General features: G+C 37.4%; 1 protein-coding gene across 3 annotated transcripts in view; it reads right to left on the bottom strand.

Annotated features, from left to right (window-relative positions):
- The window catches only part of l1cama (L1 cell adhesion molecule, paralog a), a 78,403-nt gene that overhangs the window by 54,661 nt on the left and 10,357 nt on the right, over positions 1-13,385 (bottom strand). The window lies entirely within an intron of this gene.

Raw genomic sequence — 13,385 nt, 5'->3', positions numbered from 1 at the left:
TGCTGATGAAAGGTCTTCCTGTAGTTCTGCCCGAGTTGTTCTTGGCTCTTGAAGAACTCTCCTGATTATTATTTGGACTCCTTGGACAGGTATTTTACGTGGAACACCTGATCGTGGCCAGTTTATGTGAAGTGATGCTCTTTCCATTTCCGGATAATGGCCCCAACAGTGCTCACAGGAACATTCAGCATTCTGGAAATGCGCCTATAACCATTCCCATCAAAATGCTTTTCAATGATACGATTATGAAAATCTTGAAAGAGTTCTTTGCTTTTACCCATCATGAAGTCTTTCCTGTGTGCCTCATGGGTAATGAGAAGCCTTTAAAGGCCAGCAATTAGGACTAAAGCAGCTTTTATCAATTAGTACTGATGGGGGGCAGGGTTTCTCTCTCAATACTGACAGATTTGAGGTGATCTCCTGGCTTACTATGCCATTTTGCACCTTGTTCTCTTCATGTGTTCAATACTTATTCCATGTGTCATTTTACTTTATTTATTATGACTCAACTTGTATACTTAAATGTTCTGATTTCTTTGTATAAATTCAATATTTGGCTTGATGGCTACATCTGGCGGGAATTTTGTGCCAATAGCCCTTACTGATAAAAATGCTGATGTGTCAAATACTTATTTTCCCCGCTGTATATATATGTAGACCTCTTTGCGCTGATTGGTTACATGACCTCACACAAGATCGCATTTTCTTAGATATTGTGCAAAAAATAAATACAGATCACAAGCCATGGGGTCTCATCCAACAAACACCCACACATACACATGCTCCCACGACACACGTGTAGTTCCACTAGAACAGATGGAACAAAGAAAAAGCAGGGAAACGCCGGCATATCTTCACCGTAATCCAATTAAGATTCAATGATGCTCTCCATAATCCATTTTGTTCCAAAGTGCCTGACTCAGTCAGGATTGGTCAGCATGTCTGACCCAGTGTCAACTTCCACTCTTCAAAATGAGGTTACCCAACTTCCAACTCCAAGAAATAAGGGACATTATCAGCCGCATTAGAGGTGATCAAATTACGAGCCTTGTTGTTTTTGTAATAAAGGCGATCGGAGAGATTTACTCATAGATCCGGCTCGGGCCGCGGAGAAACTGCAGTGGGAAGCTTTCCACGACGCTTAATAGAGCGTGTGAACCGCCGCCATAGCAATAGCAGCTTACATGTCACAGGAATTTACACCTTATTGTAGTTTCTCATACACAAGAGGGGCACTGAAACGCATGTCTAATCCTTAAAAAATAAACCAGACAGGTGGCAGCGTCTCCGCAGGAGAAGAAAACCAGCTGAGAGCAAGACTAAATATTGGAAGGGCGCGTGTGCGAAAAGGGAATAGAGAGTGTTTGACAACAAACGCAGCGGTACTCGGCTAGCCTTAAGGAGATGGTAGTGAGTCTCATCATGGAAATATTATGCATTTTGCCATGCAAGAGTTTTATTTAACCAGCTAAAGGACATTTAATAATTAGAAAGGCGAAGCTGATGAGATAAACAGGATGCTATTTTTCTACAGGGGAGTGGGGGGTTGCGCTAGTGGCATCTTATAGTGTGCATGCTTTTGATTTCAAGTGTGTGTCGTTGTTTATCACTGTCAGCGTTGACATTTTAATGGCAATGGGCATCATCTCTCTCTCACACTTGCACACACTTTGCTCTCTTTTAAATATAAATCTAGTTTTATTCCATCTTTGCAACGCATAAACATTCATTTCCAACCATCCTCCCAGCTCCCTTGGCTCCCTTCAGAAATCATTTTCTGTCCCTTTACGACACTCTTTCATCGGAAACGTGTGACTTCATCTTGCACTCGTCCCCGGGCCACACCCAACCCTTCCCCCCCAGGTCATTTGATTGTCCAACTGCGTAATTATCCCAGTAAGCTTGTTAGCATGGTTTATGACCCTGCATCGCTCTCCTCTCTCTCGTCCTCTTCATTTTTCTGTTCCTTTGTCACATAATAAGGAAATTTTTTTGCACACCCCCAATTTATTACCATTAGCTACTTGGTTAAACCTAACTCTGCCCTTTTCAATTAGCACTTGTTCTTGCCTTTTTATTTCATTTCAAGCATGCATTCGGAATAACATCTCTCCAGTTTGCTGTTTATCGGTTTCTTTTTCCCTAAAGTCTGCACGCAGTTAATTTTGCAGTGGTGCACTGCAGCTGCGCAGACTTCTCACTGCAGAAGAACATCAACATCAGACCTAGTTATCTACTGCCTGCAAAAATACATAATATGCAAGACCAAGCCTGTGAAAATTCTAATGTAAGACACGCAGACACACAGACGCTGCTTAATAGCAGGTAAAGCAAAGCGGTGATATTGTACTGAAACAATTTGAGAGCATGCAAGAAATAAGATATCAGAAAGTATTCCTGTACATAATGCGTTTTCCTAATCTTGGATCGACATCTTTGCAAAAGCACAGATAGTGATTAATCGACAATTTGCATAGTATCATTTGCATTATACGAGTGCAAAATTCAAAACAAGGAGGAGGTGATACTGTGAGTAAATAAATCAAATTTGTTGTACGACACAGAGTCGAGCAAATTACAGCAGCACTTTCCAACCCTGTTTCTGAAGGCACACCAATAATGCACAACAGTGTCATGTCCTCAAACCCGAGGACACTTAGACTAACACACCAAGTTCCTGCTGCCGTGAAGCTCATCACACCAGTTATCTACTGGCCTCCCAACATCGTGACGCCCAGCCGATGTCTGCCCAGCGACCACCAACCAATTTTATAGTATAGTAGAGGTGGGCGATAAATTCTCATGCGTATCTCATCAGTAAAGCCGGTTTTGTTATTAGTAGTAAATCGGCATCACCTGTTTTCAGATGAAGCGCATTTACTACACAGAGCTGTATTTTACCAAGAAGCTAGACAAAATCACGTTCATAATTCTCGGTGAAATACGGCTCTGTGTAGTAAATGCCGCATGAGAGTCGCAGGCGATTTACTGCCTACCCCATTTTATATGTAGTATTTTAATATATTGTACTTAAAATATAGTATTTATTCTACTGGATCGCCTAGTCTGCCCAGCGACAACCAACCGTTGTCTTTAAATTTTTATTTACAATTTTAAAAGATTTTATTTTTTGTAATATAGTATATAATATATATTACATAGTATATCTTCTATAGGATCAGTTATGTCTGTCTCTCTCTCTCAAGGTTTTATTCTTCCTAGGACTTTTTTCCATAAAGAGTTTTTCTCCTATGAGTTTTTTCAACCCCTCGGGAGACACCTGACATTAGCTTAACTTAGAACTTTCTTCTATACGTTACATTAATACATCACTCAATGGTAGAGTTTAATCTTAGCCACTGTATTTTGCTACTTTTGTTGCCTCTGATTTTTCTGTGTTTTCTCTTGCTTTTATTCATGTAAAGCTGATTTGGAGCAATTAAACAATTGTAAAAAGAGCTATATACCGTATTTTTCGGTCTATAAGCCAGGTTTTTTCATAACTTGGCTGGTGCTGCATCTTAAAGTCACGTGCGCCTTGTAAGTCAGTATGAATTAATTTTGACATTTATGAGGCAACAGACAACATTACCGTCTACAGCCGCGAGAGTCCACCGTATGCTGCTTCTGTATTTATATAATTCAATGGATTTAGTAATGTGGAATGACGAGTCTGCGAACTTGACGCTAGTTGGCTTGTAAATTTAGCCTATTCATCCTTCCAGGTAAGATCTGTATGCTATGGTTTATCGTTTAAAACTGATAATATTACTTTAACGTACAGATATCTATTCAACCTGCTGTTCTGTCTGCTATTGTTTAGTTGAATAACTTGCCTTTCCAGATTAAATGTCTGTTCTTTGGCTTTGATTTTGTGTAAAAATTTTCTAAATAAACGCGACATATAGTCCACTGGGACTTATATATGTTATTTTGTCTTAATGACGCATTTTTTAGTGATGTGGCTTATACTCTGGTGCGGCTTATAGTCTGGAAAGTACGGTAAATAAAATTGAAATTTTGAACGTTTCCCATATCATTTCCCATCTTGGAATGCCTACTAATGAGCTGATGTGTGAATTTAGGTGTGTTTGAATGAGAAAATGTGAGGTGTTGGTGTGCCGCCAGGATCATCAATTGTTGCCCAGACAGCAGACAACTCCGGGCCAGATCACATTGGTTTCACACCAGAGCTGCTGACTTAGGCGCAGATCCGGCCAGAGTCGTCTACTGTTTGGGTATCTGGGTGTTGACTTATTGTAACAAAAGCAACCAAGGACTCTGTTCTTAGCTCAAATACATGTTTCAATATAAACATACTACTTTGTTGAAATTTCCCATTCTTTCTACATGGCAACCTTAAACTTAGCTTTACCGTGGAATTATCTGCAAAGGTAATGAATGGAGGTTAAAGTGCATGACATCTTTATTGGGATGCATGCAGAAACTCTGATTTTCAACCATGCGACCCAGCCTGTGAAAAAGTCATTGTTTAGAGATTTATACATAAAATCATCTTACATAATGTAAAGAAAATATAACCTTCATATCTTCAATATTGAGTGAGTAAGGCCGTGTCAAACATTTAAATCAACATGAAATCAATGAGTGATATCAAACGGTGATGCTCCTAATATCATAATTAGATTATGAGACCTTAGCCTGGATTTTTACCAACATGGTCACATTCAGTACTGATAATAATAATTCTATAATTGTTTAATATAGAAACATTGTTGAAACATGTTTAGGGACTCCTCAACTGTATGTGATAGTTCTGTAGTATGTTAAAGTGTATATATCACAGTGGAACGTCTGTGGGCAGAACTGCTGCTTGTCTGACAACAAAAGTGGGTGGTTTAGTCATACACAACTTCAGCACAATATCACAACTGCTGCACCGACACTACAATTAATTTCTAATTCATTCAATTGTCTATTCAGAAAAACAACACTTGTGTGATTCGCTTTTCTTCTCCATTGAAGATCTTGACCCACCATTTACAGGTATTAATGTGTTACTAGATGGTTGGTGTGTGTGCTGTGCATTAGTAAGACACTGTAAATAAGAATAAATTAGCATAGAGTGCATGTGGATCACACTTACTACCGATCCGGCAGTAATGAATATATCATGCCTGACATAACGCTTTAACGCAGCTAGAGCAAACACACAAAGCCCCAGGCCTGTCACAAAACTACAAACAGTGCATCTCACGCATCTCCACTGGAGTCTTAGCAAAAGACTGGAAATATTTGAGTCAAGAACATTATTATCAAAACATCCAGATCGGTTCAAGATTAGATCTATGGAGACCCGACCAAGACCAAAACCAACCTAACCTGCATGTTTTGGCCTGTGGGAGGAAACCGGAGTACCTGGAGCAAACCCAGGGGGAGAACATTCAAATCGAGGACCTTCATGCTGTGAGGCAACAGTGCTACCAACTGTGCATCATGTATTTTTACTATTAAAACATGGTTATCTTTGACCATTAATTACTTTCTTTGGAATTTAACGAAAATGAAAAAGCATGACAGAAGAGAAGAAGAAATTATGTTTTTTGAGAAAAACATTCCATTTTTCTCATTTTAATGGACTTTAATGGACCCCAACACTTAACAGTTTTAATGCAGTTTAAAATTGCAGTTTCAAAGGACTCTAAACATCTCAAATGAGGCATAAGGGTCTTATCTAGCGAAACGATTGTCATTTTTGGCAAGAAAAATAACGCGCCAGCGCGACCTCACATAATACGTCATCACGTCAAGAGGTCACGGATGACGTATTACGCCCCAGTGTTTACAAGTGTGGAGAAAGAGGACCGTTCCAACATTGTTGTATGTCGAATGATACGAATGAATGTCTTTGTTTCAGTTTATTGTTTAAAATGGTCCGCAAATGTGCGTTTCATATATGTAACACGTGACCTTTCCACGGCATTACGCAATTATGTGAGGTCGCGTTGGCGCGTCAAAGAACCAGACATAGACGTGTGGTTTAAAAGTGCATATTTTCTCTTTTTCTTGTCAAAAATGACAATCGTTTTGATAGATAAGACCCTTATGCCTTGTTTGGGATCGTTTAAAGTCCTTTGAAGCTGCGTTGAAACTGCAATTTTAAACTGCATTAAAACTGTTAAGTGTTGGGGTCCATTAAAGTCCTGGAATGTTTTCCTCAAAAAACATAATTTTTTCTTGACTGAACAAAGAAAGACATCAATAGTTTGGATGACATGGTGGTGAGTAAAGTTTTTTTTTTTTTTTTTGAAAATTAGACTAATTTTTCTAGACTAATCCTTTAATTCATTGTGCATTAACTCATGTTAACAATTACAATTATTGATTTCAAAAATATATTAAGCTGAACTTAAAGGGATATTTCACCCAAAAATGAAAATTCTGTCATCATTTACTAACTCTCATGTTATTACAAACCTGTATAATTTTTTTTGTTTTGATGAACATGAAGGAAAATCATTTTAAGAAATGTTTGTAAACAAACCGTTCATGAGCCCCATTAATGATTGGTTTGGTTACATACATTCCTCAAAATATCTTCCTTTGTGTTCATCAGAACAAAATAATTTTTACAGGTTTGTAACAACATGAGAGTGAGAAAATTATACCAGAATTTTCATTTTTGGGGGAACTATGCCTTTAACATGAACTAAGATTAATAAATGCTGACTATGCTGTAGACGTATTTTTATTGTTCACATTAGTTAATGCATTAACCTTATTGTTACCCTGAATGCATACTTGTTATACTTTGTCTATAACCATTTTTGACTAAAAATAATATAAATACATCTTAGTTATTATGATTATATGAGAAGAAAGTAGTAACAGTAGTAACAGGCATCTATGGATGCCTGGTTTAATCCCTATACAGTCATTAATCCACCAGACTGTCAGCCCACAGTCACAATATGGTCACTTCAGGTCATCTTGAAAATAATTCTCATCATGGTGATGTATAAATATGATGAAAAGTGATTCACTGCAGATGTAGGAATCAAATGAACACGTGCTCCTGTTTTGTTAATATTCAAATGGGCTTAGAAAACGCAGACATGTTGCTGTTTCTGGTAACTCATGACCCTGCTTACATCTTCATCTCAATAGCATTACAAGACCGCAGAGACCCCTCACAAAGGAGATATTCATGTTGAGTTGACACATTCATTTGGTCAATAATGCGTCTTTCTTTTAAAGGAGATAATAAGTTGGGGGAGATGTTTGTCGGACAAAGACACAGCTTTAATTCACACAACTGTGGGAGGAAATGGGAGTCAAGCTGCACTTGTTTTTAGCACAGCTACTGTTACTATGTCTTTAACTTTATTTAAATTCAATAAGGAAGATTCTTAATAGTGTATACAATATCTCATGCATTGCGTTACATGGTCACTAGATGATTTAACACAGTTTATTACAATTTATGTTTTATCATCAAACTTGTGTCTGGTTTTTGGTGATTAAATCTAGCGAGAAGTGGCAGATTTAAAGTGACCTCTGCCACCGTTGGCATATTTGCTATTCGCGAGCGCTGCATTACAGTCTCAATTGCATGATTGGTTTCATTTTGTGAAGCTTTGTGTGTGGAATATTAAAAATGGCAATTTATTCTTGAGAAGCCATTACTGTGATTAAGGTTGAGAGACGTGTGTTTTTTGCCTGGCAATGCGTGAATAAAGGACGGCCTTGGAGAGCAAAATTCAAAGCTTGAGAGACTTTCTTTATAGAGCAAGTTATAAAGCTGAGTATTCAAAGCTAGATCTTTGTGCTTTAACACATTTACATTAAAACTGACATTTTTTGGGGGGATACAAATTGATTTCTCATTAATAATGACACTCTCGTGTTCTCTCCATTCAAACTATTTAATGCATATTGTGGTGCTTTAATACTTAAATAAGGTTTTTTTTTGGCCTTCACCCTTACGAAAAATAATGTTGCACTACAGATTAAAAATTAAAAACATGGTTACTGAAGTAAAACCATGGCTGCAATGGTAATCAATAGACCAAAAAGCCATGGTTAAAACATGGTTAATTTTGGTAAGGGCACTTACAGTGGCCCCAGAAACATTTAGACAGTCTAAACTTAACTGTTGTTATTTTGTGAAGTCATTGCATTGACTTTCGAAACAAGTGGCTATATATTTTGCTAACTTTATTTTTACGATTTTGTAACGAACTTATTTTTACATCTATGCATTTGGCAGATGCTTTTATCCCATGCAATTTGCATCCAAGTGCATCTGTTTTACAAGCATATGCATTCTTTGTGAGGCTGTCTAAATTCATAATTTTAAACAATTGGACTATTGTTTATGTACTGCAAATGTGCAGCAAAGTTCTGCTTTCTTTAAAATAAATGTCAGCTGTTGGCATAAATAAATGCTGGGGTATTTTTAACACATGCCTACACTGTAAAAAATTCAGAAGAAATTACAATGTTATTGCAGCTGGGTTGCCAGTAATTTACCATAGATTTAAATTTATGTTATTTACTGGCAAGAGTTTGTTCAAAGTTAAATAAATTTTAAATATTAACAAGTCTTTATCTTTACAGAATAAAACTATACAATAACAGCCTCATGCAAAGCATTCTGGGAACCAGAAATCATCATCAACCTTTTTCTGTTTTTTGATTCAGATTTTGTTTCCCAGAATGTTTAGCTTGATGCTTTTTTTAGTTTTACTCTGTAAAGACAAAGACTTGTAAATGCTTAATGTTCATTTAACTTTTAACAAAATGTTGCCAGTAAATAACATACATTTAAAGCTACGGTGAGTTACCGGCAACCCAGCTGCAATAACACTGTAATTTCTACGGAATTATTGATCAGAACTCATTGTTGGGTTAAAGTAACTGAATACTGGGTTATTACAACCCATGGTTAGGTAACAACAACCCAGGATTTTTAGAGTCAAGCTGATGTTGATGTAGCTCAGTTGGGTGATTCTCACGAAATTGGACTTATGAGGTGTCATGAAACATTTTGATTAAAAAAAGTAAATGCAAAGTAAGAGTATCAAAATAATAAAGCATACAGTTACAAGCATTTTTGCACATACTATTTTGCACATGATTTCAAATGACATCATACAAACACATTTTATTGTTTTTCCACATTTAAGGGAAACATTTTCATTACCGCAACGTGTCCATGACTGGATTTGGGTTCTTTGACATGGTAATATTTATAATTAAAAAATCTAAAAAATAAAAAGCTTCAGTGCATGTTATAATATAAACATTTACAGTAAAGAAACATGTGGTATTTGGTGATCATTGTTACAATAATAAGGAATATAAATGTGTCCAAGAAAAATGTTCTCATCCTCCACAACAATTGTCAATCATTGTTTAAGCCCTCAATGAACTAACATTTAAAAAATGTGTTGGAAGGGACATAATTGACTGTGACACTCAAGATGGCTACCAGGTAAGCAGTTTTATTTTTTCTCTCCAGATAAAAGTTGAAATTTTGTTTGTCATAGTACCTAGACAACTTTTTAGTTCTCATTACCGAAACATGAGTTTGTAAATGCATATTTAATGTAATATCATGTTGCGGTAATGATACATTTTTGATAATGATAATCTAAAAAATGTAAATAATTTTATAGGAAATATGTTTTAAATCCTCTAAAAATAATGTTAGTAAGTTTAGACCTTAATCTTATATGTGCAAAAAAATGGCTTTTTAAAAAAAATCTGATGCTGGAAATCTTCTAAATCTGGATTTTGTGAGCACAAAAGGTTGTGGGTTCGATTCCCAACACACATACTAATAAAACAATGCATAGATTAAAGCACAGTAGGTGACTTTGGATAAATTTGTTTGCCAAATGTGAGATGTAAATGCAATGTTTTGTTATTTACAGCTAGAGACACATTGCCACTCATCACCATCGTCTCTAGAAACCATTGCTTTCATATCAACCAATGAATCCTGCACATCCCTGCCTTGCCACTGTAACCCCATTCCTATCTGCACAGATCCAACTTCCTGCAACTAATGTGTCTGTTTCACAGTAAAAATAAACTGGTCGCAGCAGTGGGCTCGTGGGCATTTTAAACAGGGGGATGCTTCCCCGCCGTGTGTGTTGCGGGCGCAGGATGTGCCAACCACACCAAAGCCCTCAGGCAATAACAGGTTGCTGCGGCGACTAACGGACTGCGCTGTTTATCCCCAGAGCTTCTCTTTTACAGATGCTCCACATTTACAAAATGCTGCGTATCAACACCAATGTTATTTCATCGCATGCTGCACTGATGCTGTTGTGCGCGTCAAACGCAGGCTATTAAAGAGATGGATGCAGAGAGTGATGGCTTCTTTCCTTGGCTATTCTTTTAATAGACCCCTCCCTGTTTCTGTAGACCGTTCTCTTGTTGACCTTGCACCCGTTCTCTCTCTCTGTGTCGGTCCTCCTCACACGGCATAAGTGCACATATATTATCGGCCCGCGCAAGGGCTTTGACTGTCAAACATGACCCCGCCCTCTTCATCCTTTCTTTCATCTCTCTTAAATCTCTCCAGATCGTCCGTCCATCTGTGCATACAGCTCAATTAAAGTCTAGGTCTCTGCGGAGGAGATTTTGCGGTGGCTGATCATATTTTATCTCGTAGATCGGCAGTATTTGTACAGAACAGGCTATGTGATGAATGTGGTATGTGAGTATTTATTAAAGGAAGACCACACTTGTGCATTTGGCAGATGCTTTTATCCAAAGTGACTTGCAGTGCATTCAATATATACATGTGTGTTTCCTGGGAATCGAACCTATGACTTTGTGCAACCAACTGATCTACTGAAAAGGTTGTATACACACTTATGAATTCAAGCATAGCTGTGCAGGGCAGGCTACAGACACCTTGTCAATAATCAATTCTGGGTGATTTATCCTGGCAAATAGCAGCAATCAATTTGAATACATTCCTTGGATGGTAAATTGAGGATAGCCAAGAAATTTTTTAGTGGCACTGCATTGTAAGAAACAACACAGATGAGATATCTGTAATTTGTCAATTGTTTCTCCAATACATCCAAAAAGAATGAAAATTAAAATTGTCGTTTTAAAGGGGACATTTCACAAGACTTTTTTTTTTAAGATGTAAAATAAATCTTTGGTGTCCCCAGAGTACGTTTGTGAAGTTCAAAATATCATATATAAATTTATTATAGCATGTTAAAATTGACACTTTGCAGGTGTGAGCAAAATGTGCTGTTTTGGGGTGTGTCCTTTAAAATGCAAATGAGTTGATCTCTGGACTAAATGGCAGTGCCGTGGTTGTACTGCAGATTAGGGGCGGTATTATCCCCTTCTGACATCACAAGGGGAGCCAAATTTTAATGACCTATTTTTTCACATGCTTGCAGAGAATGGTTAACCAAAACTAAGTTACTGGGTTGATCTTTTTCACATTTTCTAGGTTGATAGAAGCACTGGGGACCCAATTATAACCCTTAAACTTGGAAAAGTCTCATTTAAGTTGGATACATCTCATATTTTTTTTACACAGGTCCCAAGCTGTCACTGGGGAAGTACCCTTTGAAAAGACGTACAGGAAAGTATACATTTGATACCAGTATATACCTCTGAGGTACTAATATGAGCTATTAAGGTGCACTTTTTAAAAGGGTACCAGCCCAGTGACCAAATTTTGGATAAAAACACATGACATTTTGCCTAAATGTTTCTTTTGAGAAAGACGTCTAAACTTGAGTTTCATACAAGATCTAAATGTCTGGCACTGTGCATTGATTTGCCATTATAAATGTTTACAATTACAATACAGAGGCAAATTTATAGTCAAAGATTTCCTAGGATGACCATACGTGCCATTCTTCCCGGACGCGTCCTGGCCAGGATTTCGGGTTCGCCTTCCGGAAGTCGTAATTTTCGACCGCATACGTCATAGATGATTATTATTATTATTACAGAAAAGCAACCATTACATTTTAAGGTAACTACAATTGTATGTCTTATGTTTTTAACTGAATGGCGTATGCTGTCAACAAATACGACTTCCGGAAGACGCACCGAAATCCTCGCCAGGATGCGTCCGGGAAGAATAGCACGTATGGTCACCCTAGATTTCCTATCAAATTCTTCTAAACACGAATGTTCAGGCCATCCACATAAACCCAAGCAATTTAAAGAGACACTCCACTTTTTTTGAAAATATGCTAATTTTTCAGCTCACCTAGAGTTAAACATTTGATTCTTACCGTTTTGGAATCCATTGAACTGATCTCCGGGTCTGGCGCTACCACTTTTAGCATAGCTAAGCATAATCCATTGAATCTGATTAGACCATTAGCATCGCGCCAAAAAATAACCAAAGAGTTTCGATATTTTTCTTATTTAAAACTTGACTCTTCTGTAGTACCTCATGTACTAAGACCGACAGAAAATTAAAAGTTGCATTTTTTTAGACAGATATGCTAGGAACTATACTCTCAAACTGGCATAATAATCAAGGACTTTGCTGATGTAACATGACTGCAGCAACCGTATGATATTACGCACTGCCCGAAAATATTCCCCTGCTATTGAAAGTAACCGAGGGGACTATTTTCGGGCAGTGCGTATTATCACTACGCCTGCTACAGCCATGTTACATCAGCAAAGTCCTTGATTTGGCTAGTTCCATATCTGGCTAAAAAATCGCAACTTTTAATTTTCCATCAGTCTTAGTACACGATGTAACTACAGAAGAGTTTTAAATCGGAAAAAATATCCAAACTCTTTGGTTATTTTTAGGGCGATGCTAATGGTCTAATCAGATTCAATGGATTGTGCTAAGCTCTGCTAAAAGTGCTAGCGCTAGACCCGGAGATCAGCTGAATGGATTCCAAAACGGCAAAAATCAAATGTTTAACTCTAGGGGAGCTGGAAAATGAGCACACTTTCAAAAAAAGTGGAATGTCCCCTTAATCTGCTAGGAATAAATTGATAATTATGTCATCATTTACTCACCGTCATAAGCATACTTGACTTCCATAGTAAGAAAAACAAATACTGTGGAAGTCAATGGGTACCGTCAACTGTGTAGTAACCATCAATCACCCAAATATCCTCTTTTCTGTTCAACAGAATAAAGAAACTCATACAGTACATAAAGGTGAGTAAATGATGACAATTTTCATTTCATCACCTTAAAAAACGACTTATAGCTACGAAAGAGCAGACTATGAGCAATAAAATGTATCTTTTTGAAGAGCTTAATATGGTCAAATAAAGCACAGTATGACGAACTTCCCAAACAGAACTAACCATTGCAACCTAAGCGCTGTGAACCAGACCCACCCTGAATCAAACATGCTGGCGTACTGCCAGGTGAGTGTGCGTCTGCATTAAAGAGA

Source organism: Misgurnus anguillicaudatus, chromosome 13 (genome assembly GCF_027580225.2).
Source record: "Misgurnus anguillicaudatus chromosome 13, ASM2758022v2, whole genome shotgun sequence".
NCBI lineage: Eukaryota > Metazoa > Chordata > Actinopteri > Cypriniformes > Cobitidae > Misgurnus > Misgurnus anguillicaudatus.
This window is presented reverse-complemented; position numbering and strand designations above follow the sequence as displayed.